At 33.8% G+C, this 26,484-nt stretch overlaps 21 non-coding genes across 21 annotated transcripts; 10 read left to right on the top strand and 11 right to left on the bottom strand.

The window, feature by feature from the left end:
- Positions 1–753: 753 nt before the first annotated feature.
- On the bottom strand, positions 754–825 carry TRNAQ-UUG (transfer RNA glutamine (anticodon UUG)). The gene has a single exon. It is a non-coding gene; the product is annotated as a tRNA-Gln (tRNA).
- Positions 826–2,375: 1,550 nt separating this feature from the next.
- Positions 2,376–2,447, top strand: TRNAQ-CUG (transfer RNA glutamine (anticodon CUG)). Its single transcript has one exon. It is a non-coding gene; the product is annotated as a tRNA-Gln (tRNA).
- An 826-nt stretch (positions 2,448–3,273) lies between these two features.
- On the bottom strand, positions 3,274–3,345 carry TRNAQ-UUG (transfer RNA glutamine (anticodon UUG)). The gene has a single exon. It is a non-coding gene; the product is annotated as a tRNA-Gln (tRNA).
- A 1,550-nt stretch (positions 3,346–4,895) lies between these two features.
- On the top strand, positions 4,896–4,967 carry TRNAQ-CUG (transfer RNA glutamine (anticodon CUG)). The gene has a single exon. It is a non-coding gene; the product is annotated as a tRNA-Gln (tRNA).
- Positions 4,968–5,793: 826 nt separating this feature from the next.
- On the bottom strand, positions 5,794–5,865 carry TRNAQ-UUG (transfer RNA glutamine (anticodon UUG)). The gene has a single exon. It is a non-coding gene; the product is annotated as a tRNA-Gln (tRNA).
- Positions 5,866–7,415: 1,550 nt separating this feature from the next.
- Positions 7,416–7,487, top strand: TRNAQ-CUG (transfer RNA glutamine (anticodon CUG)). Its single transcript has one exon. It is a non-coding gene; the product is annotated as a tRNA-Gln (tRNA).
- An 826-nt stretch (positions 7,488–8,313) lies between these two features.
- TRNAQ-UUG (transfer RNA glutamine (anticodon UUG)) lies at positions 8,314–8,385 on the bottom strand. Its single transcript has one exon. It is a non-coding gene; the product is annotated as a tRNA-Gln (tRNA).
- A 1,550-nt stretch (positions 8,386–9,935) lies between these two features.
- Positions 9,936–10,007, top strand: TRNAQ-CUG (transfer RNA glutamine (anticodon CUG)). Its single transcript has one exon. It is a non-coding gene; the product is annotated as a tRNA-Gln (tRNA).
- Positions 10,008–10,833: 826 nt separating this feature from the next.
- On the bottom strand, positions 10,834–10,905 carry TRNAQ-UUG (transfer RNA glutamine (anticodon UUG)). The gene has a single exon. It is a non-coding gene; the product is annotated as a tRNA-Gln (tRNA).
- Positions 10,906–12,455: 1,550 nt separating this feature from the next.
- TRNAQ-CUG (transfer RNA glutamine (anticodon CUG)) lies at positions 12,456–12,527 on the top strand. Its single transcript has one exon. It is a non-coding gene; the product is annotated as a tRNA-Gln (tRNA).
- Positions 12,528–13,353: 826 nt separating this feature from the next.
- Positions 13,354–13,425, bottom strand: TRNAQ-UUG (transfer RNA glutamine (anticodon UUG)). The gene has a single exon. It is a non-coding gene; the product is annotated as a tRNA-Gln (tRNA).
- Positions 13,426–14,975: 1,550 nt separating this feature from the next.
- TRNAQ-CUG (transfer RNA glutamine (anticodon CUG)) lies at positions 14,976–15,047 on the top strand. The gene has a single exon. It is a non-coding gene; the product is annotated as a tRNA-Gln (tRNA).
- An 824-nt stretch (positions 15,048–15,871) lies between these two features.
- TRNAQ-UUG (transfer RNA glutamine (anticodon UUG)) lies at positions 15,872–15,943 on the bottom strand. The gene has a single exon. It is a non-coding gene; the product is annotated as a tRNA-Gln (tRNA).
- A 1,550-nt stretch (positions 15,944–17,493) lies between these two features.
- On the top strand, positions 17,494–17,565 carry TRNAQ-CUG (transfer RNA glutamine (anticodon CUG)). The gene has a single exon. It is a non-coding gene; the product is annotated as a tRNA-Gln (tRNA).
- An 826-nt stretch (positions 17,566–18,391) lies between these two features.
- Positions 18,392–18,463, bottom strand: TRNAQ-UUG (transfer RNA glutamine (anticodon UUG)). Its single transcript has one exon. It is a non-coding gene; the product is annotated as a tRNA-Gln (tRNA).
- A 1,551-nt stretch (positions 18,464–20,014) lies between these two features.
- Positions 20,015–20,086, top strand: TRNAQ-CUG (transfer RNA glutamine (anticodon CUG)). Its single transcript has one exon. It is a non-coding gene; the product is annotated as a tRNA-Gln (tRNA).
- An 826-nt stretch (positions 20,087–20,912) lies between these two features.
- TRNAQ-UUG (transfer RNA glutamine (anticodon UUG)) lies at positions 20,913–20,984 on the bottom strand. The gene has a single exon. It is a non-coding gene; the product is annotated as a tRNA-Gln (tRNA).
- A 1,551-nt stretch (positions 20,985–22,535) lies between these two features.
- Positions 22,536–22,607, top strand: TRNAQ-CUG (transfer RNA glutamine (anticodon CUG)). Its single transcript has one exon. It is a non-coding gene; the product is annotated as a tRNA-Gln (tRNA).
- An 826-nt stretch (positions 22,608–23,433) lies between these two features.
- TRNAQ-UUG (transfer RNA glutamine (anticodon UUG)) lies at positions 23,434–23,505 on the bottom strand. The gene has a single exon. It is a non-coding gene; the product is annotated as a tRNA-Gln (tRNA).
- A 1,551-nt stretch (positions 23,506–25,056) lies between these two features.
- Positions 25,057–25,128, top strand: TRNAQ-CUG (transfer RNA glutamine (anticodon CUG)). The gene has a single exon. It is a non-coding gene; the product is annotated as a tRNA-Gln (tRNA).
- An 826-nt stretch (positions 25,129–25,954) lies between these two features.
- Positions 25,955–26,026, bottom strand: TRNAQ-UUG (transfer RNA glutamine (anticodon UUG)). The gene has a single exon. It is a non-coding gene; the product is annotated as a tRNA-Gln (tRNA).
- Positions 26,027–26,484: the final 458 nt, after the last annotated feature.

Here is a 26,484-nt window from a genome sequence, read left to right as displayed (position 1 = left end):
TATACTGATACTTATCAACGTATAAGTATGCATCTATGTATACATAGCTATATCCGTCTAGATAGCGATAAGACTATATAAAGAAATAAATTATTCATAAACATATGTATTGAAGCTGAAAACTAAAAACTGTTGTTTCCCATCCACAATTTAAACGTTAGGTTCATTTCCTCTCTCATCTATATGACCAGTAATGAGATAGTTAATTTTTGCTGATTTCTTATATGACAACATGCTTGACTTACACAGTGCATTTAATTGTGAATTTCTTTGAAAGAGAAATTCAGATTATTACCTTTGACACGTCTTTCGAAAGATTTTACTTTATGGTTATGGATTTACTTTAGAAAATCAGAGTGTAAATATATGTGTGTCTGAATTTCACGATTGTTATTCAAAACGTCATATCTTCTGTCCCCATAATACACAATTTGATTCCTCAAGTTTTGTTTTAATGAAGGATTTCCAATTAAAAAGTTCCATCTTCCCCTTATCAATAACAGTAAGATTTAAGAAAGTAATATCTTGCATCAGCCCCCTGTGATGAGTTTGAGAAAACAGAGTCAGCTCGCAAAATGTCTCATTATTTTGAGCCATTTAATTTCCATGTTTTCTAAAAGTTCTATCATTTGCTCACATCGAATAGACTTTCAGAATACAATCAATAAATTAATGTTTCACTCTACCCGTGTTAGATTTGTGATATTTATGAATACACTTGACAGAAAAAGATTTGATCAACAGTCATGAAAGTGGTCCCACCGAGATTTGAACACGGATCCTTGGATTCAAAGTCCAAAGTGCTAACCATTACACCATGGAACCTCCCATGTGACAAGGGAGCAAATTGCTGCAGCAATGTGAACATTTCAAAGTTTTTAATGTTCTACAGTCAAAGACCAACAGAATGTTATTACTTTTCTATTCTGTTCAACTTTTGCATATTGAACTATGTTAGGGAAGGATGTTGCCCAGAGGACTCAAGTAACGCTATCACTCTGTTGAACAGTACTTTTTATGTGAGATACGATTTTGCAATAAAATATAAGATTCCCCCGTGAATGCAATCTCTTCTCTCAAAATGAAAAGCTCAACCTGGTACAGGTGGTTTGATGGTATCATGCTTAGCACTCTAGACTCTGAAAACCGGGATCTGAGTACAAATCACAGTGGGACTTATCTAAACTTTACGATTTTCTTTTTCCATTCAGTTCTTAGAATTATTAATTGGAAAAACATCTCATTTACTTATAAACTTGTACATATCCACTTTACACGTATGTATCTCCCTATATCTTGCTATATGTCTCTGTATATTTATAGGACAACATAAACACATACATTATAAAAATGCATATAATTAGTAGAGGTGAAAATAATGAAAAGTTGATGCCTCTCCACATTTGAAACATGAGCTTCTTCTCCTTACTCTTCTATATGTCATGAAATTGAGATAGTCACTTTTTAGTCAATTTTGATCTAACAATATAGTTGATTTATACAAAGCATATCATATGATTTGTGAATAATCTTAAAAGAGAAAATTAGATCAGTACCTGTGAGGCCTCCAAGCAAAAGCTTATGTTTCACGATTGCAGATCGACTGTTGAAAATCAGCATGAAAAACGTTTTATTTCACAATTTCCATACTAATATACAAAAACATTTGTACTATCTGAATGATACCGTCATTGTGGTTCTCTAGGTTTGATTTAAGAACACTTCTCTTTCAAAATGTGCTAAATTCGCCTTATCAATAGCGCAGAAAGCTTCAAAAAGGGATGCTGGGAATCAGGCCTCTGAAATGCATTTCAGAAAAACAGGATAGGATTTCTTAATGTCACACTATTTTGTGTAGGAATGTGATGTAAACGTATTATAATGTTTGTATTTCTGTAACTTGTTCAAGCTGATGGACGTTTTGAAAGGAATCAATAATTGTCTCTTTCAACCTACTGGTGTTGGATTTGAGCTATCAATAAACAAAGGTGACAGAAATAGAAAAGGTCAAGAGTAATAAAATAGTACCCCCAAGATTTGGACTGGTACCTTTGCATGCAAAGTCCAACGTGCCAATCATTGCTCTTTGGCGCAGCCCATGTGAGAGACAAAGAAATGGGTGTATTAGTTTGGAAATGTAAAATGTTTTAATATGTTACAGTCAAAGATGATCATTATGATATAACTTGCCTATCCTGATAAACGTTTGCATATTTAACACTGTTAAGGAGAATGTATCTGAACAGAATCAAATCACATTATAGCTCTTTACACTATGAGCATTCAACAGAGATATCGTTTCATCAATGTAAGAAATGCCCCCGCACTAATGCGCTCTCTTTTGTCTCAATGGAAAAATGACTCATGTATGGGAGGGTTCCATGGTGTAATGGTTAGCACTCTGGACTCTGAATCCAGCGATCCGAGTTCAAATCTCGGTGGGACCTGCTTGAATTATGAGATTTACTATTTCACCCATTTCTTAGAATTTGGTCTTGGAAAAACATAACGTCAATGTTTTATACTGATACTTATCAACGTATAAGTATGCATCTATGTATACATAGCTATATCCGTCTAGATAGCGATAAGACTATATAAAGAAATCAATTATTCATAAACATATGTATTGAAGCTGAAAACTAAAAACTGTTGTTTCCCATCCACAATTTAAACGTTAGGTTCATTTCCTCTCTCATCTATATGACCAGTAATGAGATAGTTAATTTTTGCTGATTTCTTATATGACAACATGCTTGACTTACACAGTGCATTTAATTGTGAATTTCTTTGAAAGAGAAATTCAGATTATTACCTTTGACACGTCTTTCGAAAGATTTTACTTTATGGTTATGGATTTACTTTAGAAAATCAGAGTGTAAATATATGTGTGTCTGAATTTCACGATTGTTATTCAAAACGTCATATCTTCTGTCCCCATAATACACAATTTGATTCCTCAAGTTTTGTTTTAATGAAGGATTTCCAATTAAAAAGTTCCATCTTCCCCTTATCAATAACAGTAAGATTTAAGAAAGTAATATCTTGCATCAGCCCCCTGTGATGAGTTTGAGAAAACAGAGTCAGCTCGCAAAATGTCTCATTATTTTGAGCCATTTAATTTCCATGTTTTCTAAAAGTTCTATCATTTGCTCACATCGAATAGACTTTCAGAATACAATCAATAAATTAATGTTTCACTCTACCCGTGTTAGATTTGTGATATTTATGAATACACTTGACAGAAAAAGATTTGATCAACAGTCATGAAAGTGGTCCCACCGAGATTTGAACACGGATCCTTGGATTCAAAGTCCAAAGTGCTAACCATTACACCATGGAACCTCCCATGTGACAAGGGAGCAAATTGCTGCAGCAATGTGAACATTTCAAAGTTTTTAATGTTCTACAGTCAAAGACCAACAGAATGTTATTACTTTTCTATTCTGTTCAACTTTTGCATATTGAACTATGTTAGGGAAGGATGTTGCCCAGAGGACTCAAGTAACGCTATCACTCTGTTGAACAGTACTTTTTATGTGAGATACGATTTTGCAATAAAATATAAGATTCCCCCGTGAATGCAATCTCTTCTCTCAAAATGAAAAGCTCAACCTGGTACAGGTGGTTTGATGGTATCATGCTTAGCACTCTAGACTCTGAAAACCGGGATCTGAGTACAAATCACAGTGGGACTTATCTAAACTTTACGATTTTCTTTTTCCATTCAGTTCTTAGAATTATTAATTGGAAAAACATCTCATTTACTTATAAACTTGTACATATCCACTTTACACGTATGTATCTCCCTATATCTTGCTATATGTCTCTGTATATTTATAGGACAACATAAACACATACATTATAAAAATGCATATAATTAGTAGAGGTGAAAATAATGAAAAGTTGTTGCCTCTCCACATTTGAAACATGAGCTTCTTCTCCTTACTCTTCTATATGTCATGAAATTGAGATAGTCACTTTTTACTCAATTTTGATCTAACAATATAGTTGATTTATACAAAGCATATCATATGATTTGTGAATAATCTTAAAAGAGAAAATTAGATCAGTACCTGTGAGGCCTCCAAGCAAAAGCTTATGTTTCACGATTGCAGATCGACTGTTGAAAATCAGCATGAAAAACGTTTTATTTCACAATTTCCATACTAATATACAAAAACATTTGTACTATCTGAATGATACCGTCATTGTGGTTCTCTAGGTTTGATTTAAGAACACTTCTCTTTCAAAATGTGCTAAATTCGCCTTATCAATAGCACAGAAAGCTTCAAAAAGGGATGCTGGGAATCAGGCCTCTGAAATGCATTTCAGAAAAACAGGATATGATTTCTTAATGTCACACTATTTTGTGTAGGAATGTGATGTAAACGTATTATAATGTTTGTATTTCTGTAACTTGTTCAAGCTGATGGACGTTTTGAAAGGAATCAATAATTGTCTCTTTCAACCTACTGGTGTTGGATTTGAGCTATCAATAAACAAAGGTGACAGAAATAGAAAAGGTCAAGAGTAATAAAATAGTACCCCCAAGATTTGGACTGGTACCTTTGCATGCAAAGTCCAACGTGCCAATCATTGCTCTTTGGCGCAGCCCATGTGAGAGACAAAGAAATGGGTGTATTAGTTTGGAAATGTAAAATGTTTTAATATGTTACAGTCAAAGATGATCATTATGATATAACTTGCCTATCCTGATAAACGTTTGCATATTTAACACTGTTAAGGAGAATGTATCTGAACAGAATCAAATCACATTATAGCTCTTTACACTATGAGCATTCAACAGAGATATCGTTTCATCAATGTAAGAAATGCCCCCGCACTAATGCGCTCTCTTTTGTCTCAATGGAAAAATGACTCATGTATGGGAGGGTTCCATGGTGTAATGGTTAGCACTCTGGACTCTGAATCCAGCGATCCGAGTTCAAATCTCGGTGGGACCTGCTTGAATTATGAGATTTACTATTTCACCCATTTCTTAGAATTTGGTCTTGGAAAAACATAACGTCAATGTTTTATACTGATACTTATCAACGTATAAGTATGCATCTATGTATACATAGCTATATCCGTCTAGATAGCGATAAGACTATATAAAGAAATCAATTATTCATAAACATATGTATTGAAGCTGAAAACTAAAAACTGTTGTTTCCCATCCACAATTTAAACGTTAGGTTCATTTCCTCTCTCATCTATATGACCAGTAATGAGATAGTTAATTTTTGCTGATTTCTTATATGACAACATGCTTGACTTACACAGTGCATTTAATTGTGAATTTCTTTGAAAGAGAAATTCAGATTATTACCTTTGACACGTCTTTCGAAAGATTTTACTTTATGGTTATGGATTTACTTTAGAAAATCAGAGTGTAAATATATGTGTGTCTGAATTTCACGATTGTTATTCAAAACGTCATATCTTCTGTCCCCATAATACACAATTTGATTCCTCAAGTTTTGTTTTAATGAAGGATTTCCAATTAAAAAGTTCCATCTTCCCCTTATCAATAACAGTAAGATTTAAGAAAGTAATATCTTGCATCAGCCCCCTGTGATGAGTTTGAGAAAACAGAGTCAGCTCGCAAAATGTCTCATTATTTTGAGCCATTTAATTTCCATGTTTTCTAAAAGTTCTATCATTTGCTCACATCGAATAGACTTTCAGAATACAATCAATAAATTAATGTTTCACTCTACCCGTGTTAGATTTGTGATATTTATGAATACACTTGACAGAAAAAGATTTGATCAACAGTCATGAAAGTGGTCCCACCGAGATTTGAACTCGGATCCTTGGATTCAAAGTCCAAAGTGCTAACCATTACACCATGGAACCTCCCATGTGACAAGGGAGCAAATTGCTGCAGCAATGTGAACATTTCAAAGTTTTTAATGTTCTACAGTCAAAGACCAACAGAATGTTATTACTTTTCTATTCTGTTCAACTTTTGCATATTGAACTATGTTAGGGAAGGATGTTGCCCAGAGGACTCAAGTAACGCTATCACTCTGTTGAACAGTACTTTTTATGTGAGATACGATTTTGCAATAAAATATAAGATTCCCCCATGAATGCAATCTCTTCTCTCAAAATGAAAAGCTCAACCTGGTACAGGTGGTTTGATGGTATCATGCTTAGCACTCTAGACTCTGAAAACCGGGATCTGAGTACAAATCACAGTGGGACTTATCTAAACTTTACGATTTTCTTTTTCCATTCAGTTCTTAGAATTATTAATTGGAAAAACATCTCATTTACTTATAAACTTGTACATATCCACTTTACACGTATGTATCTCCCTATATCTTGCTATATGTCTCTGTATATTTATAGGACAACATAAACACATACATTATAAAAATGCATATAATTAGTAGAGGTGAAAATAATGAAAAGTTGATGCCTCTCCACATTTGAAACATGAGCTTCTTCTCCTTACTCTTCTATATGTCATGAAATTGAGATAGTCACTTTTTAGTCAATTTTGATCTAACAATATAGTTGATTTATACAAAGCATATCATATGATTTGTGAATAATCTTAAAAGAGAAAATTAGATCAGTACCTGTGAGGCCTCCAAGCAAAAGCTTATGTTTCACGATTGCAGATCGACTGTTGAAAATCAGCATGAAAAACGTTTTATTTCACAATTTCCATACTAATATACAAAAACATTTGTACTATCTGAATGATACCGTCATTGTGGTTCTCTAGGTTTGATTTAAGAACACTTCTCTTTCAAAATGTGCTAAATTCGCCTTATCAATAGCGCAGAAAGCTTCAAAAAGGGATGCTGGGAATCAGGCCTCTGAAATGCATTTCAGAAAAACAGGATAGGATTTCTTAATGTCACACTATTTTGTGTAGGAATGTGATGTAAACGTATTATAATGTTTGTATTTCTGTAACTTGTTCAAGCTGATAGACGTTTTGAAAGGAATCAATAATTGTCTCTTTCAACCTACTGGTGTTGGATTTGAGCTATCAATAAACAAAGGTGACAGAAATAGAAAAGGTCAAGAGTAATAAAATAGTACCCCCAAGATTTGGACTGGTACCTTTGCATGCAAAGTCCAACGTGCCAATCATTGCTCTTTGGCGCATCCCATGTGAGAGACAAAGAAATGGGTGTATTAGTTTGGAAATGTAAAATGTTTTAATATGTTACAGTCAAAGATGATCATTATGATATAACTTACCTATCCTGATAAACGTTTGCATATTTAACACTGTTAAGGAGAATGTATCTGAACAGAATCAAATCACATTATAGCTCTTTACACTATGAGCATTCAACAGAGATATCGTTTCATCAATGTAAGAAATGCCCCCGCACTAATGCGCTCTCTTTTGTCTCAATGGAAAAATGACTCATGTATGGGAGGGTTCCATGGTGTAATGGTTAGCACTCTGGACTCTGAATCCAGCGATCCGAGTTCAAATCTCGGTGGGACCTGCTTGAATTATGAGATTTACTATTTCACCCATTTCTTAGAATTTGGTCTTGGAAAAACATAACGTCAATGTTTTATACTGATACTTATCAACGTATAAGTATGCATCTATGTATACATAGCTATATCCGTCTAGATAGCGATAAGACTATATAAAGAAATCAATTATTCATAAACATATGTATTGAAGCTGAAAACTAAAAACTGTTGTTTCCCATCCACAATTTAAACGTTAGGTTCATTTCCTCTCTCATCTATATGACCAGTAATGAGATAGTTAATTTTTGCTGATTTCTTATATGACAACATGCTTGACTTACACAGTGCATTTAATTGTGAATTTCTTTGAAAGAGAAATTCAGATTATTACCTTTGACACGTCTTTCGAAAGATTTTACTTTATGGTTATGGATTTACTTTAGAAAATCAGAGTGTAAATATATGTGTGTCTGAATTTCACGATTGTTATTCAAAACGTCATATCTTCTGTCCCCATAATACACAATTTGATTCCTCAAGTTTTGTTTTAATGAAGGATTTCCAATTAAAAAGTTCCATCTTCCCCTTATCAATAACAGTAAGATTTAAGAAAGTAATATCTTGCATTAGCCCCCTGTGATGAGTTTGAGAAAACAGAGTCAGCTCGCAAAATGTCTCATTATTTTGAGCCATTTAATTTCCATGTTTTCTAAAAGTTCTATCATTTGCTCACATCGAATAGACTTTCAGAATACAATCAATAAATTAATGTTTCACTCTACCCGTGTTAGATTTGTGATATTTATGAATACACTTGACAGAAAAAGATTTGATCAACAGTCATGAAAGTGGTCCCACCGAGATTTGAACTCAGATCCTTGGATTCAAAGTCCAAAGTGCTAACCATTACACCATGGAACCTCCCATGTGACAAGGGAGCAAATTGCTGCAGCAATGTGAACATTTCAAAGTTTTTAATGTTCTACAGTCAAAGACCAACAGAATGTTATTACTTTTCTATTCTGTTCAACTTTTGCATATTGAACTATGTTAGGGAAGGATGTTGCCCAGAGGACTCAAGTAACGCTATCACTCTGTTGAACAGTACTTTTTATGTGAGATACGATTTTGCAATAAAATATAAGATTCCCCCGTGAATGCAATCTCTTCTCTCAAAATGAAAAGCTCAACCTGGTACAGGTGGTTTGATGGTATCATGCTTAGCACTCTAGACTCTGAAAACCGGGATCTGAGTACAAATCACAGTGGGACTTATCTAAACTTTACGATTTTCTTTTTACATTCAGTTCTTAGAATTATTAATTGGAAAAACATCTCATTTACTTATAAACTTGTACATATCCACTTTACACGTATGTATCTCCCTATATCTTGCTATATGTCTCTGTATATTTATAGGACAACATAAACACATACATTATAAAAATGCATATAATTAGTAGAGGTGAAAATAATGAAAAGTTGATGCCTCTCCACATTTGAAACATGAGCTTCTTCTCCTTACTCTTCTATATGTCATGAAATTGAGATAGTCACTTTTTAGTCAATTTTGATCTAACAATATAGTTGATTTATACAAAGCATATCATATGATTTGTGAATAATCTTAAAAGAGAAAATTAGATCAGTACCTGTGAGGCCTCCAAGCAAAAGCTTATGTTTCACGATTGCAGATCGACTGTTGAAAATCAGCATGAAAAACGTTTTATTTCACAATTTCCATACTAATATACAAAAACATTTGTACTATCTGAATGATACCGTCATTGTGGTTCTCTAGGTTTGATTTAAGAACACTTCTCTTTCAAAATGTGCTAAATTCGCCTTATCAATAGCGCAGAAAGCTTCAAAAAGGGATGCTGGGAATCAGGCCTCTGAAATGCATTTCAGAAAAACAGGATAGGATTTCTTAATGTCACACTATTTTGTGTAGGAATGTGATGTAAACGTATTATAATGTTTGTATTTCTGTAACTTGTTCAAGCTGATGGACGTTTTGAAAGGAATCAATAATTGTCTCTTTCAACCTACTGGTGTTGGATTTGAGCTATCAATAAACAAAGGTGACAGAAATAGAAAAGGTCAAGAGTAATAAAATAGTACCCCCAAGATTTGGACTGGTACCTTTGCATGCAAAGTCCAACGTGCCAATCATTGCTCTTTGGCGCAGCCCATGTGAGAGACAAAGAAATGGGTGTATTAGTTTGGAAATGTAAAATGTTTTAATATGTTACAGTCAAAGATGATCATTATGATATAACTTGCCTATCCTGATAAACGTTTGCATATTTAACACTGTTAAGGAGAATGTATCTGAACAGAATCAAATCACATTATAGCTCTTTACACTATGAGCATTCAACAGAGATATCGTTTCATCAATGTAAGAAATGCCCCCGCACTAATGCGCTCTCTTTTGTCTCAATGGAAAAATGACTCATGTATGGGAGGGTTCCATGGTGTAATGGTTAGCACTCTGGACTCTGAATCCAGCGATCCGAGTTCAAATCTCGGTGGGACCTGCTTGAATTATGAGATTTACTATTTCACCCATTTCTTAGAATTTGGTCTTGGAAAAACATAACGTCAATGTTTTATACTGATACTTATCAACGTATAAGTATGCATCTATGTATACATAGCTATATCCGTCTAGATAGCGATAAGACTATATAAAGAAATAAATTATTCATAAACATATGTATTGAAGCTGAAAACTAAAAACTGTTGTTTCCCATCCACAATTTAAACGTTAGGTTCATTTCCTCTCTCATCTATATGACCAGTAATGAGATAGTTAATTTTTGCTGATTTCTTATATGACAACATGCTTGACTTACACAGTGCATTTAATTGTGAATTTCTTTGAAAGAGAAATTCAGATTATTACCTTTGACACGTCTTTCGAAAGATTTTACTTTATGGTTATGGATTTACTTTAGAAAATCAGAGTGTAAATATATGTGTGTCTGAATTTCACGATTGTTATTCAAAACGTCATATCTTCTGTCCCCATAATACACAATTTGATTCCTCAAGTTTTGTTTTAATGAAGGATTTCCAATTAAAAAGTTCCATCTTCCCCTTATCAATAACAGTAAGATTTAAGAAAGTAATATCTTGCATCAGCCCCCTGTGATGAGTTTGAGAAAACAGAGTCAGCTCGCAAAATGTCTCATTATTTTGAGCCATTTAATTTCCATGTTTTCTAAAAGTTCTATCATTTGCTCACATCGAATAGACTTTCAGAATACAATCAATAAATTAATGTTTCACTCTACCCGTGTTAGATTTGTGATATTTATGAATACACTTGACAGAAAAAGATTTGATCAACAGTCATGAAAGTGGTCCCACCGAGATTTGAACACGGATCCTTGGATTCAAAGTCCAAAGTGCTAACCATTACACCATGGAACCTCCCATGTGACAAGGGAGCAAATTGCTGCAGCAATGTGAACATTTCAAAGTTTTTAATGTTCTACAGTCAAAGACCAACAGAATGTTATTACTTTTCTATTCTGTTCAACTTTTGCATATTGAACTATGTTAGGGAAGGATGTTGCCCAGAGGACTCAAGTAACGCTATCACTCTGTTGAACAGTACTTTTTATGTGAGATACGATTTTGCAATAAAATATAAGATTCCCCCGTGAATGCAATCTCTTCTCTCAAAATGAAAAGCTCAACCTGGTACAGGTGGTTTGATGGTATCATGCTTAGCACTCTAGACTCTGAAAACCGGGATCTGAGTACAAATCACAGTGGGACTTATCTAAACTTTACGATTTTCTTTTTCCATTCAGTTCTTAGAATTATTAATTGGAAAAACATCTCATTTACTTATAAACTTGTACATATCCACTTTACACGTATGTATCTCCCTATATCTTGCTATATGTCTCTGTATATTTATAGGACAACATAAACACATACATTATAAAAATGCATATAATTAGTAGAGGTGAAAATAATGAAAAGTTGATGCCTCTCCACATTTGAAACATGAGCTTCTTCTCCTTACTCTTCTATATGTCATGAAATTGAGATAGTCACTTTTTAGTCAATTTTGATCTAACAATATAGTTGATTTATACAAAGCATATCATATGATTTGTGAATAATCTTAAAAGAGAAAATTAGATCAGTACCTGTGAGGCCTCCAAGCAAAAGCTTATGTTTCACGATTGCAGATCGACTGTTGAAAATCAGCATGAAAAACGTTTTATTTCACAATTTCCATACTAATATACAAAAACATTTGTACTATCTGAATGATACCGTCATTGTGGTTCTCTAGGTTTGATTTAAGAACACTTCTCTTTCAAAATGTGCTAAATTCGCCTTATCAATAGCGCAGAAAGCTTCAAAAAGGGATGCTGGGAATCAGGCCTCTGAAATGCATTTCAGAAAAACAGGATAGGATTTCTTAATGTCACACTATTTTGTGTAGGAATGTGATGTAAACGTATTATAATGTTTGTATTTCTGTAACTTGTTCAAGCTGATGGACGTTTTGAAAGGAATCAATAATTGTCTCTTTCAACCTACTGGTGTTGGATTTGAGCTATCAATAAACAAAGGTGACAGAAATAGAAAAGGTCAAGAGTAATAAAATAGTACCCCCAAGATTTGGACTGGTACCTTTGCATGCAAAGTCCAACGTGCCAATCATTGCTCTTTGGCGCAGCCCATGTGAGAGACAAAGAAATGGGTGTATTAGTTTGGAAATGTAAAATGTTTTAATATGTTACAGTCAAAGATGATCATTATGATATAACTTGCCTATCCTGATAAACGTTTGCATATTTAACACTGTTAAGGAGAATGTATCTGAACAGAATCAAATCACATTATAGCTCTTTACACTATGAGCATTCAACAGAGATATCGTTTCATCAATGTAAGAAATGCCCCCGCACTAATGCGCTCTCTTTTGTCTCAATGGAAAAATGACTCATGTATGGGAGGGTTCCATGGTGTAATGGTTAGCACTCTGGACTCTGAATCCAGCGATCCGAGTTCAAATCTCGGTGGGACCTGCTTGAATTATGAGATTTACTATTTCACCCATTTCTTAGAATTTGGTCTTGGAAAAACATAACGTCAATGTTTTATACTGATACTTATCAACGTATAAGTATGCATCTATGTATACATAGCTATATCCGTCTAGATAGCGATAAGACTATATAAAGAAATCAATTATTCATAAACATATGTATTGAAGCTGAAAACTAAAAACTGTTGTTTCCCATCCACAATTTAAACGTTAGGTTCATTTCCTCTCTCATCTATATGACCAGTAATGAGATAGTTAATTTTTGCTGATTTCTTATATGACAACATGCTTGACTTACACAGTGCATTTAATTGTGAATTTCTTTGAAAGAGAAATTCAGATTATTACCTTTGACACGTCTTTCGAAAGATTTTACTTTATGGTTATGGATTTACTTTAGAAAATCAGAGTGTAAATATATGTGTGTCTGAATTTCACGATTGTTATTCAAAACGTCATATCTTCTGTCCCCATAATACACAATTTGATTCCTCAAGTTTTGTTTTAATGAAGGATTTCCAATTAAAAAGTTCCATCTTCCCCTTATCAATAACAGTAAGATTTAAGAAAGTAATATCTTGCATCAGCCCCCTGTGATGAGTTTGAGAAAACAGAGTCAGCTCGCAAAATGTCTCATTATTTTGAGCCATTTAATTTCCATGTTTTCTAAAAGTTCTATCATTTGCTCACATCGAATAGACTTTCAGAATACAATCAATAAATTAATGTTTCACTCTACCCGTGTTAGATTTGTGATATTTATGAATACACTTGACAGAAAAAGATTTGATCAACAGTCATGAAAGTGGTCCCACCGAGATTTGAACACGGATCCTTGGATTCAAAGTCCAAAGTGCTAACCATTACACCATGGAACCTCCCATGTGACAAGGGAGCAAATTGCTGCAGCAATGTGAACATTTCAAAGTTTTTAATGTTCTACAGTCAAAGACCAACAGAATGTTATTACTTTTCTATTCTGTTCAACTTTTGCATATTGAACTATGTTAGGGAAGGATGTTGCCCAGAGGACTCAAGTAACGCTATCACTCTGTTGAACAGTACTTTTTATGTGAGATACGATTTTGCAATAAAATATAAGATTCCCCCGTGAATGCAATCTCTTCTCTCAAAATGAAAAGCTCAACCTGGTACAGGTGGTTTGATGGTATCATGCTTAGCACTCTAGACTCTGAAAACCGGGATCTGAGTACAAATCACAGTGGGACTTATCTAAACTTTACGATTTTCTTTTTCCATTCAGTTCTTAGAATTATTAATTGGAAAAACATCTCATTTACTTATAAACTTGTACATATCCACTTTACACGTATGTATCTCCCTATATCTTGCTATATGTCTCTGTATATTTATAGGACAACATAAACACATACATTATAAAAATGCATATAATTAGTAGAGGTGAAAATAATGAAAAGTTGTTGCCTCTCCACATTTGAAACATGAGCTTCTTCTCCTTACTCTTCTATATGTCATGAAATTGAGATAGTCACTTTTTACTCAATTTTGATCTAACAATATAGTTGATTTATACAAAGCATATCATATGATTTGTGAATAATCTTAAAAGAGAAAATTAGATCAGTACCTGTGAGGCCTCCAAGCAAAAGCTTATGTTTCACGATTGCAGATCGACTGTTGAAAATCAGCATGAAAAACGTTTTATTTCACAATTTCCATACTAATATACAAAAACATTTGTACTATCTGAATGATACCGTCATTGTGGTTCTCTAGGTTTGATTTAAGAACACTTCTCTTTCAAAATGTGCTAAATTCGCCTTATCAATAGCACAGAAAGCTTCAAAAAGGGATGCTGGGAATCAGGCCTCTGAAATGCATTTCAGAAAAACAGGATATGATTTCTTAATGTCACACTATTTTGTGTAGGAATGTGATGTAAACGTATTATAATGTTTGTATTTCTGTAACTTGTTCAAGCTGATGGACGTTTTGAAAGGAATCAATAATTGTCTCTTTCAACCTACTGGTGTTGGATTTGAGCTATCAATAAACAAAGGTGACAGAAATAGAAAAGGTCAAGAGTAATAAAATAGTACCCCCAAGATTTGGACTGGTACCTTTGCATGCAAAGTCCAACGTGCCAATCATTGCTCTTTGGCGCAGCCCATGTGAGAGACAAAGAAATGGGTGTATTAGTTTGGAAATGTAAAATGTTTTAATATGTTACAGTCAAAGATGATCATTATGATATAACTTGCCTATCCTGATAAACGTTTGCATATTTAACACTGTTAAGGAGAATGTATCTGAACAGAATCAAATCACATTATAGCTCTTTACACTATGAGCATTCAACAGAGATATCGTTTCATCAATGTAAGAAATGCCCCCGCACTAATGCGCTCTCTTTTGTCTCAATGGAAAAATGACTCATGTATGGGAGGGTTCCATGGTGTAATGGTTAGCACTCTGGACTCTGAATCCAGCGATCCGAGTTCAAATCTCGGTGGGACCTGCTTGAATTATGAGATTTACTATTTCACCCATTTCTTAGAATTTGGTCTTGGAAAAACATAACGTCAATGTTTTATACTGATACTTATCAACGTATAAGTATGCATCTATGTATACATAGCTATATCCGTCTAGATAGCGATAAGACTATATAAAGAAATCAATTATTCATAAACATATGTATTGAAGCTGAAAACTAAAAACTGTTGTTTCCCATCCACAATTTAAACGTTAGGTTCATTTCCTCTCTCATCTATATGACCAGTAATGAGATAGTTAATTTTTGCTGATTTCTTATATGACAACATGCTTGACTTACACAGTGCATTTAATTGTGAATTTCTTTGAAAGAGAAATTCAGATTATTACCTTTGACACGTCTTTCGAAAGATTTTACTTTATGGTTATGGATTTACTTTAGAAAATCAGAGTGTAAATATATGTGTGTCTGAATTTCACGATTGTTATTCAAAACGTCATATCTTCTGTCCCCATAATACACAATTTGATTCCTCAAGTTTTGTTTTAATGAAGGATTTCCAATTAAAAAGTTCCATCTTCCCCTTATCAATAACAGTAAGATTTAAGAAAGTAATATCTTGCATCAGCCCCCTGTGATGAGTTTGAGAAAACAGTCAGCTCGCAAAATGTCTCATTATTTTGAGCCATTTAATTTCCATGTTTTCTAAAAGTTCTATCATTTGCTCACATCGAATAGACTTTCAGAATACAATCAATAAATTAATGTTTCACTCTACCCGTGTTAGATTTGTGATATTTATGAATACACTTGACAGAAAAAGATTTGATCAACAGTCATGAAAGTGGTCCCACCGAGATTTGAACTCGGATCCTTGGATTCAAAGTCCAAAGTGCTAACCATTACACCATGGAACCTCCCATGTGACAAGGGAGCAAATTGCTGCAGCAATGTGAACATTTCAAAGTTTTTAATGTTCTACAGTCAAAGACCAACAGAATGTTATTACTTTTCTATTCTGTTCAACTTTTGCATATTGAACTATGTTAGGGAAGGATGTTGCCCAGAGGACTCAAGTAACGCTATCACTCTGTTGAACAGTACTTTTTATGTGAGATACGATTTTGCAATAAAATATAAGATTCCCCCGTGAATGCAATCTCTTCTCTCAAAATGAAAAGCTCAACCTGGTACAGGTGGTTTGATGGTATCATGCTTAGCACTCTAGACTCTGAAAACCGGGATCTGAGTACAAATCACAGTGGGACTTATCTAAACTTTACGATTTTCTTTTTCCATTCAGTTCTTAGAATTATTAATTGGAAAAACATCTCATTTACTTATAAACTTGTACATATCCACTTTACACGTATGTATCTCCCTATATCTTGCTATATGTCTCTGTATATTTATAGGACAACATAAACACATACATTATAAAAATGCATATAATTAGTAGAGGTGAAAATAATGAAAAGTTGATGCCTCTCCACATTTGAAACATGAGCTTCTTCTCCTTACTCTTCTATATGTCATGAAATTGAGATAGTCACTTTTTAGTCAATTTTGATCTAACAATATAGTTGATTTATACAAAGCATATCATATGATTTGTGAATAATCTTAAAAGAGAAAATTAGATCAGTACCTGTGAGGCCTCCAAGCAAAAGCTTATGTTTCACGATTGCAGATCGACTGTTGAAAATCAGCATGAAAAACGTTTTATTTCACAATTTCCATACTAATATACAAAAACATTTGTACTATCTGAATGATACCGTCATTGTGGTTCTCTAGGTTTGATTTAAGAACACTTCTCTTTCAAAATGTGCTAAATTCGCCTTATCAATAGCGCAGAAAGCTTCAAAAAGGGATGCTGGGAATCAGGCCTCTGAAATGCATTTCAGAAAAACAGGATAGGATTTCTTAATGTCACACTATTTTGTGTAGGAATGTGATGTAAACGTATTATAATGTTTGTATTTCTGTAACTTGTTCAAGCTGATAGACGTTTTGAAAGGAATCAATAATTGTCTCTTTCAACCTACTGGTGTTGGATTTGAGCTATCAATAAACAAAGGTGACAGAAATAGAAAAGGTCAAGAGTAATAAAATAGTACCCCCAAGATTTGGACTGGTACCTTTGCATGCAAAGTCCAACGTGCCAATCATTGCTCTTTGGCGCATCCCATGTGAGAGACAAAGAAATGGGTGTATTAGTTTGGAAATGTAAAATGTTTTAATATGTTACAGTCAAAGATGATCATTATGATATAACTTGCCTATCCTGATAAACGTTTGCATATTTAACACTGTTAAGGAGAATGTATCTGAACAGAATCAAATCACATTATAGCTCTTTACACTATGAGCATTCAACAGAGATATCGTTTCATCAATGTAAGAAATGCCCCCGCACTAATGCGCTCTCTTTTGTCTCAATGGAAAAATGACTCATGTATGGGAGGGTTCCATGGTGTAATGGTTAGCACTCTGGACTCTGAATCCAGCGATCCGAGTTCAAATCTCGGTGGGACCTGCTTGAATTATGAGATTTACTATTTCACCCATTTCTTAGAATTTGGTCTTGGAAAAACATAACGTCAATGTTTTATACTGATACTTATCAACGTATAAGTATGCATCTATGTATACATAGCTATATCCGTCTAGATAGCGATAAGACTATATAAAGAAATCAATTATTCATAAACATATGTATTGAAGCTGAAAACTAAAAACTGTTGTTTCCCATCCACAATTTAAACGTTAGGTTCATTTCCTCTCTCATCTATATGACCAGTAATGAGATAGTTAATTTTTGCTGATTTCTTATATGACAACATGCTTGACTTACACAGTGCATTTAATTGTGAATTTCTTTGAAAGAGAAATTCAGATTATTACCTTTGACACGTCTTTCGAAAGATTTTACTTTATGGTTATGGATTTACTTTAGAAAATCAGAGTGTAAATATATGTGTGTCTGAATTTCACGATTGTTATTCAAAACGTCATATCTTCTGTCCCCATAATACACAATTTGATTCCTCAAGTTTTGTTTTAATGAAGGATTTCCAATTAAAAAGTTCCATCTTCCCCTTATCAATAACAGTAAGATTTAAGAAAGTAATATCTTGCATTAGCCCCCTGTGATGAGTTTGAGAAAACAGAGTCAGCTCGCAAAATGTCTCATTATTTTGAGCCATTTAATTTCCATGTTTTCTAAAAGTTCTATCATTTGCTCACATCGAATAGACTTTCAGAATACAATCAATAAATTAATGTTTCACTCTACCCGTGTTAGATTTGTGATATTTATGAATACACTTGACAGAAAAAGATTTGATCAACAGTCATGAAAGTGGTCCCACCGAGATTTGAACTCGGATCCTTGGATTCAAAGTCCAAAGTGCTAACCATTACACCATGGAACCTCCCATGTGACAAGGGAGCAAATTGCTGCAGCAATGTGAACATTTCAAAGTTTTTAATGTTCTACAGTCAAAGACCAACAGAATGTTATTACTTTTCTATTCTGTTCAACTTTTGCATATTGAACTATGTTAGGGAAGGATGTTGCCCAGAGGACTCAAGTAACGCTATCACTCTGTTGAACAGTACTTTTTATGTGAGATACGATTTTGCAATAAAATATAAGATTCCCCCGTGAATGCAATCTCTTCTCTCAAAATGAAAAGCTCAACCTGGTACAGGTGGTTTGATGGTATCATGCTTAGCACTCTAGACTCTGAAAACCGGGATCTGAGTACAAATCACAGTGGGACTTATCTAAACTTTACGATTTTCTTTTTCCATTCAGTTCTTAGAATTATTAATTGGAAAAACATCTCATTTACTTATAAACTTGTACATATCCACTTTACACGTATGTATCTCCCTATATCTTGCTATATGTCTCTGTATATTTATAGGACAACATAAACACATACATTATAAAAATGCATATAATTAGTAGAGGTGAAAATAATGAAAAGTTGATGCCTCTCCACATTTGAAACATGAGCTTCTTCTCCTTACTCTTCTATATGTCATGAAATTGAGATAGTCACTTTTTAGTCAATTTTGATCTAACAATATAGTTGATTTATACAAAGCATATCATATGATTTGTGAATAATCTTAAAAGAGAAAATTAGATCAGTACCTGTGAGGCCTCCAAGCAAAAGCTTATGTTTCACGATTGCAGATCGACTGTTGAAAATCAGCATGAAAAACGTTTTATTTCACAATTTCCATACTAATATACAAAAACATTTGTACTATCTGAATGATACCGTCATTGTGGTTCTCTAGGTTTGATTTAAGAACACTTCTCTTTCAAAATGTGCTAAATTCGCCTTATCAATAGCGCAGAAAGCTTCAAAAAGGGATGCTGGGAATCAGGCCTCTGAAATGCATTTCAGAAAAACAGGATAGGATTTCTTAATGTCACACTATTTTGTGTAGGAATGTGATGTAAACGTATTATAATGTTTGTATTTCTGTAACTTGTTCAAGCTGATAGACGTTTTGAAAGGAATCAATAATTGTCTCTTTCAACCTACTGGTGTTGGATTTGAGCTATCAATAAACAAAGGTGACAGAAATAGAAAAGGTCAAGAGTAATAAAATAGTACCCCCAAGATTTGGACTGGTACCTTTGCATGCAAAGTCCAACGTGCCAATCATTGCTCTTTGGCGCATCCCATGTGAGAGACAAAGAAATGGGTGTATTAGTTTGGAAATGTAAAATGTTTTAATATGTTACAGTCAAAGATGATCATTATGATATAACTTGCCTTTTTCTGATAAACGTTTGCATATTTAACACTGTTAAGGAGAATGTATCTGAACAGAATCAAATCACATTATAGCTCTTTACACTATGAGCATTCAACAGAGATATCGTTTCATCAATGTAAGAAATGCCCCCGCACTAATGCGCTCTCTTTTGTCTCAATGGAAAAATGACTCATGTATGGGAGGGTTCCATGGTGTAATGGTTAGCACTCTGGACTCTGAATCCAGCGATCCGAGTTCAAATCTCGGTGGGACCTGCTTGAATTATGAGATTTACTATTTCACCCATTTCTTAGAATTTGGTCTTGGAAAAACATAACGTCAATGTTTTATACTGATACTTATCAACGTATAAGTATGCATCTATGTATACATAGCTATATCCGTCTAGATAGCGATAAGACTATATAAAGAAATCAATTATTCATAAACATATGTATTGAAGCTGAAAACTAAAAACTGTTGTTTCCCATCCACAATTTAAACGTTAGGTTCATTTCCTCTCTCATCTATATGACCAGTAATGAGATAGTTAATTTTTGCTGATTTCTTATATGACAACATGCTTGACTTACACAGTGCATTTAATTGTGAATTTCTTTGAAAGAGAAATTCAGATTATTACCTTTGACACGTCTTTCGAAAGATTTTACTTTATGGTTATGGATTTACTTTAGAAAATCAGAGTGTAAATATATGTGTGTCTGAATTTCACGATTGTTATTCAAAACGTCATATCTTCTGTCCCCATAATACACAATTTGATTCCTCAAGTTTTGTTTTAATGAAGGATTTCCAATTAAAAAGTTCCATCTTCCCCTTATCAATAACAGTAAGATTTAAGAAAGTAATATCTTGCATTAGCCCCCTGTGATGAGTTTGAGAAAACAGAGTCAGCTCGCAAAATGTCTCATTATTTTGAGCCATTTAATTTCCATGTTTTCTAAAAGTTCTATCATTTGCTCACATCGAATAGACTTTCAGAATACAATCAATAAATTAATGTTTCACTCTACCCGTGTTAGATTTGTGATATTTATGAATACACTTGACAGAAAAAGATTTGATCAACAGTCATGAAAGTGGTCCCACCGAGATTTGAACTCGGATCCTTGGATTCAAAGTCCAAAGTGCTAACCATTACACCATGGAACCTCCCATGTGACAAGGGAGCAAATTGCTGCAGCAATGTGAACATTTCAAAGTTTTTAATGTTCTACAGTCAAAGACCAACAGAATGTTATTACTTTTCTATTCTGTTCAACTTTTGCATATTGAACTATGTTAGGGAAGGATGTTGCCCAGAGGACTCAAGTAACGCTATCACTCTGTTGAACAGTACTTTTTATGTGAGATACGATTTTGCAATAAAATATAAGATTCCCCCGTGAATGCAATCTCTTCTCTCAAAATGAAAAGCTCAACCTGGTACAGGTGGTTTGATGGTATCATGCTTAGCACTCTAGACTCTGAAAACCGGGATCTGAGTACAAATCACAGTGGGACTTATCTAAACTTTACGATTTTCTTTTTACATTCAGTTCTTAGAATTATTAATTGGAAAAACATCTCATTTACTTATAAACTTGTACATATCCACTTTACACGTATGTATCTCCCTATATCTTGCTATATGTCTCTGTATATTTATAGGACAACATAAACACATACATTATAAAAATGCATATAATTAGTAGAGGTGAAAATAATGAAAAGTTGATGCCTCTCCACATTTGAAACATGAGCTTCTTCTCCTTACTCTTCTATATGTCATGAAATTGAGATAGTCACTTTTTAGTCAATTTTGATCTAACAATATAGTTGATTTATACAAAGCATATCATATGATTTGTGAATAATCTTAAAAGAGAAAATTAGATCAGTACCTGTGAGGCCTCCAAGCAAAAGCTTATGTTTCACGATTGCAGATCGACTGTTGAAAATCAGCATGAAAAACGTTTTATTTCACAATTTCCATACTAATATACAAAAACATTTGTACTATCTGAATGATACCGTCATTGTGGTTCTCTAGGTTTGATTTAAGAACACTTCTCTTTCAAAATGTGCTAAATTCGCCTTATCAATAGCGCAGAAAGCTTCAAAAAGGGATGCTGGGAATCAGGCCTCTGAAATGCATTTCAGAAAAACAGGATAGGATTTCTTAATGTCACACTATTTTGTGTAGGAATGTGATGTAAACGTATTATAATGTTTGTATTTCTGTAACTTGTTCAAGCTGATAGACGTTTTGAAAGGAATCAATAATTGTCTCTTTCAACCTACTGGTGTTGGATTTGAGCTATCAATAAACAAAGGTGACAGAAATAGAAAAGGTCAAGAGTAATAAAATAGTACCCCCAAGATTTGGACTGGTACCTTTGCATGCAAAGTCCAACGTGCCAATCATTGCTCTTTGGCGCATCCCATGTGAGAGACAAAGAAATGGGTGTATTAGTTTGGAAATGTAAAATGTTTTAATATGTTACAGTCAAAGATGATCATTATGATATAACTTGCCTTTTTCTGATAAACGTTTGCATATTTAACACTGTTAAGGAGAATGTATCTGAACAGAATCAAATCACATTATAGCTCTTTACACTATGAGCATTCAACAGAGATATCGTTTCATCAATGTAACAAATGCCCCCGCACTAATGCGCTCTCTTTTGTCTCAATGGAAAAATGACTCATGTATGGGAGGGTTCCATGGTGTAATGGTTAGCACTCTGGACTCTGAATCCAGCGATCCGAGTTCAAATCTCGGTGGGACCTGCTTGAATTATGAGATTTACTATTTCACCCATTTCTTAGAATTTGGTCTTGGAAAAACATAACGTCAATGTTTTATACTGATACTTATCAACGTATAAGTATGCATCTATGTATACATAGCTATATCCGTCTAGATAGCGATAAGACTATATAAAGAAATCAATTATTCATAAACATATGTATTGAAGCTGAAAACTAAAAACTGTTGTTTCCCATCCACAATTTAAACGTTAGGTTCATTTCCTCTCTCATCTATATGACCAGTAATGAGATAGTTAATTTTTGCTGATTTCTTATATGACAACATGCTTGACTTACACAGTGCATTTAATTGTGAATTTCTTTGAAAGAGAAATTCAGATTATTACCTTTGACACGTCTTTCGAAAGATTTTACTTTATGGTTATGGATTTACTTTAGAAAATCAGAGTGTAAATATATGTGTGTCTGAATTTCACGATTGTTATTCAAAACGTCATATCTTCTGTCCCCATAATACACAATTTGATTCCTCAAGTTTTGTTTTAATGAAGGATTTCCAATTAAAAAGTTCCATCTTCCCCTTATCAATAACAGTAAGATTTAAGAAAGTAATATCTTGCATTAGCCCCCTGTGATGAGTTTGAGAAAACAGAGTCAGCTCGCAAAATGTCTCATTATTTTGAGCCATTTAATTTCCATGTTTTCTAAAAGTTCTATCATTTGCTCACATCGAATAGACTTTCAGAATACAATCAATAAATTAATGTTTCACTCTACCCGTGTTAGATTTGTGATATTTATGAATACACTTGACAGAAAAAGATTTGATCAACAGTCATGAAAGTGGTCCCACCTAGATTTGAACTCGGATCCTTGGATTCAAAGTCCAAAGTGCTAACCATTACACCATGGAACCTCCCATGTGACAAGGGAGCAAATTGCTGCAGCAATGTGAACATTTCAAAGTTTTTAATGTTCTACAGTCAAAGACCAACAGAATGTTATTACTTTTCTATTCTGTTCAACTTTTGCATATTGAACTATGTTAGGGAAGGATGTTGCCCAGAGGACTCAAGTAACGCTATCACTCTGTTGAACAGTACTTTTTATGTGAGATACGATTTTGCAATAAAATATAAGATTCCCCCGTGAATGCAATCTCTTCTCTCAAAATGAAAAGCTCAACCTGGTACAGGTGGTTTGATGGTATCATGCTTAGCACTCTAGACTCTGAAAACCGGGATCTGAGTACAAATCACAGTGGGACTTATCTAAACTTTACGATTTTCTTTTTCCATTCAGTTCTTAGAATTATTAATTGGAAAAACATCTCATTTACTTATAAACTTGTACATATCCACTTTACACGTATGTATCTCCCTATATCTTGCTATATGTCTCTGTATATTTATAGGACAACATAAACACATACATTATAAAAATGCATATAATTAGTAGAGGTGAAAATAATGAAAAGTTGATGCCTCTCCACATTTGAAACATGAGCTTCTTCTCCTTACTCTTCTATATGTCATGAAATTGAGATAGTCACTTTTTAGTCAATTTTGATCTAACAATATAGTTGATTTATACAAAGCATATCATATGATTTGTGAATAATCTTAAAAGAGAAAATTAGATCAGTACCTGTGAGGCCTCCAAGCAAAAGCTTATGTTTCACGATTGCAGATCGACTGTTGAAAATCAGCATGAAAAACGTTTTATTTCACAATTTCCATACTAATATACAAAAACATTTGTACTATCTGAATGATACCGTCATTGTGGTTCTCTAGGTTTGATTTAAGAACACTTCTCTTTCAAAATGTGCTAAATTCGCCTTATCAATAGCGCAGAAAGCTTCAAAAAGGGATGCTGGGAATCAGGCCTCTGAAATGCATTTCAGAAAAACAGGATAGGATTTCTTAATGTCACACTATTTTGTGTAGGAATGTGATGTAAACGTATTATAATGTTTGTATTTCTGTAACTTGTTCAAGCTGATAGACGTTTTGAAAGGAATCAATAATTGTCTCTTTCAACCTACTGGTGTTGGATTTGAGCTATCAATAAACAAAGGTGACAGAAATAGAAAAGGTCAAGAGTAATAAAATAGTACCCCCAAGATTTGGACTGGTACCTTTGCATGCAAAGTCCAACGTGCCAATCATTGCTCTTTGGCGCATCCCATGTGAGAGACAAAGAAATGGGTGTATTAGTTTGGAAATGTAAAATGTTTTAATATGTTACAGTCAAAGATGATCATTATGATATAACTTGCCTTTTTCTGATAAACGTTTGCATATTTAACACTGTTAAGGAGAATGTATCTGAACAGAATCAAATCACATTATAGCTCTTTACACTATGAGCATTCAACAGAGATATCGTTTCATCAATGTAAGAAATGCCCCCGCACTAATGCGCTCTCTTTTGTCTCAATGGAAAAATGACTCATGTATGGGAGGGTTCCATGGTGTAATGGTTAGCACTCTGGACTCTGAATCCAGCGATCCGAGTTCAAATCTCGGTGGGACCTGCTTGAATTATGAGATTTACTATTTCACCCATTTCTTAGAATTTGGTCTTGGAAAAACATAACGTCAATGTTTTATACTGATACTTATCAACGTATAAGTATGCATCTATGTATACATAGCTATATCCGTCTAGATAGCGATAAGACTATATAAAGAAATCAATTATTCATAAACATATGTATTGAAGCTGAAAACTAAAAACTGTTGTTTCCCATCCACAATTTAAACGTTAGGTTCATTTCCTCTCTCATCTATATGACCAGTAATGAGATAGTTAATTTTTGCTGATTTCTTATATGACAACATGCTTGACTTACACAGTGCATTTAATTGTGAATTTCTTTGAAAGAGAAATTCAGATTATTACCTTTGACACGTCTTTCGAAAGATTTTACTTTATGGTTATGGATTTACTTTAGAAAATCAGAGTGTAAATATATGTGTGTCTGAATTTCACGATTGTTATTCAAAACGTCATATCTTCTGTCCCCATAATACACAATTTGATTCCTCAAGTTTTGTTTTAATGAAGGATTTCCAATTAAAAAGTTCCATCTTCCCCTTATCAATAACAGTAAGATTTAAGAAAGTAATATCTTGCATTAGCCCCCTGTGATGAGTTTGAGAAAACAGAGTCAGCTCGCAAAATGTCTCATTATTTTGAGCCATTTAATTTCCATGTTTTCTAAAAGTTCTATCATTTGCTCACATCGAATAGACTTTCAGAATACAATCAATAAATTAATGTTTCACTCTACCCGTGTTAGATTTGTGATATTTATGAATACACTTGACAGAAAAAGATTTGATCAACAGTCATGAAAGTGGTCCCACCTAGATTTGAACTCGGATCCTTGGATTCAAAGTCCAAAGTGCTAACCATTACACCATGGAACCTCCCATGTGACAAGGGAGCAAATTGCTGCAGCAATGTGAACATTTCAAAGTTTTTAATGTTCTACAGTCAAAGACCAACAGAATGTTATTACTTTTCTATTCTGTTCAACTTTTGCATATTGAACTATGTCAGGGAAGGATGTTGCCCAGAGGACTCAAGTAACGCTATCACTCTGTTGAACAGTACTTTTTATGTGAGATACGATTTTGCAATAAAATATAAGATTCCCCCGTGAATGCAATCTCTTCTCTCAAAATGAAAAGCTCAACCTGGTACAGGTGGTTTGATGGTATCATGCTTAGCACTCTAGACTCTGAAAACCGGGATCTGAGTACAAATCACAGTGGGACTTATCTAAACTTTACGATTTTCTTTTTACATTCAGTTCTTAGAATTATTAATTGGAAAAACATCTCATTTACTTATAAACTTGTACATATCCACTTTACACGTATGT

The sequence above is a fragment of the Lissotriton helveticus genome, chromosome 4_1, assembly GCF_964261635.1.
Source record: "Lissotriton helveticus chromosome 4_1, aLisHel1.1, whole genome shotgun sequence".
In the NCBI taxonomy this organism is placed as follows: Eukaryota; Metazoa; Chordata; class Amphibia; order Caudata; family Salamandridae; genus Lissotriton; species Lissotriton helveticus.
Note: the sequence above shows the minus strand (reverse complement) of the source record. Positions and strands in the feature narration are given on the sequence as shown.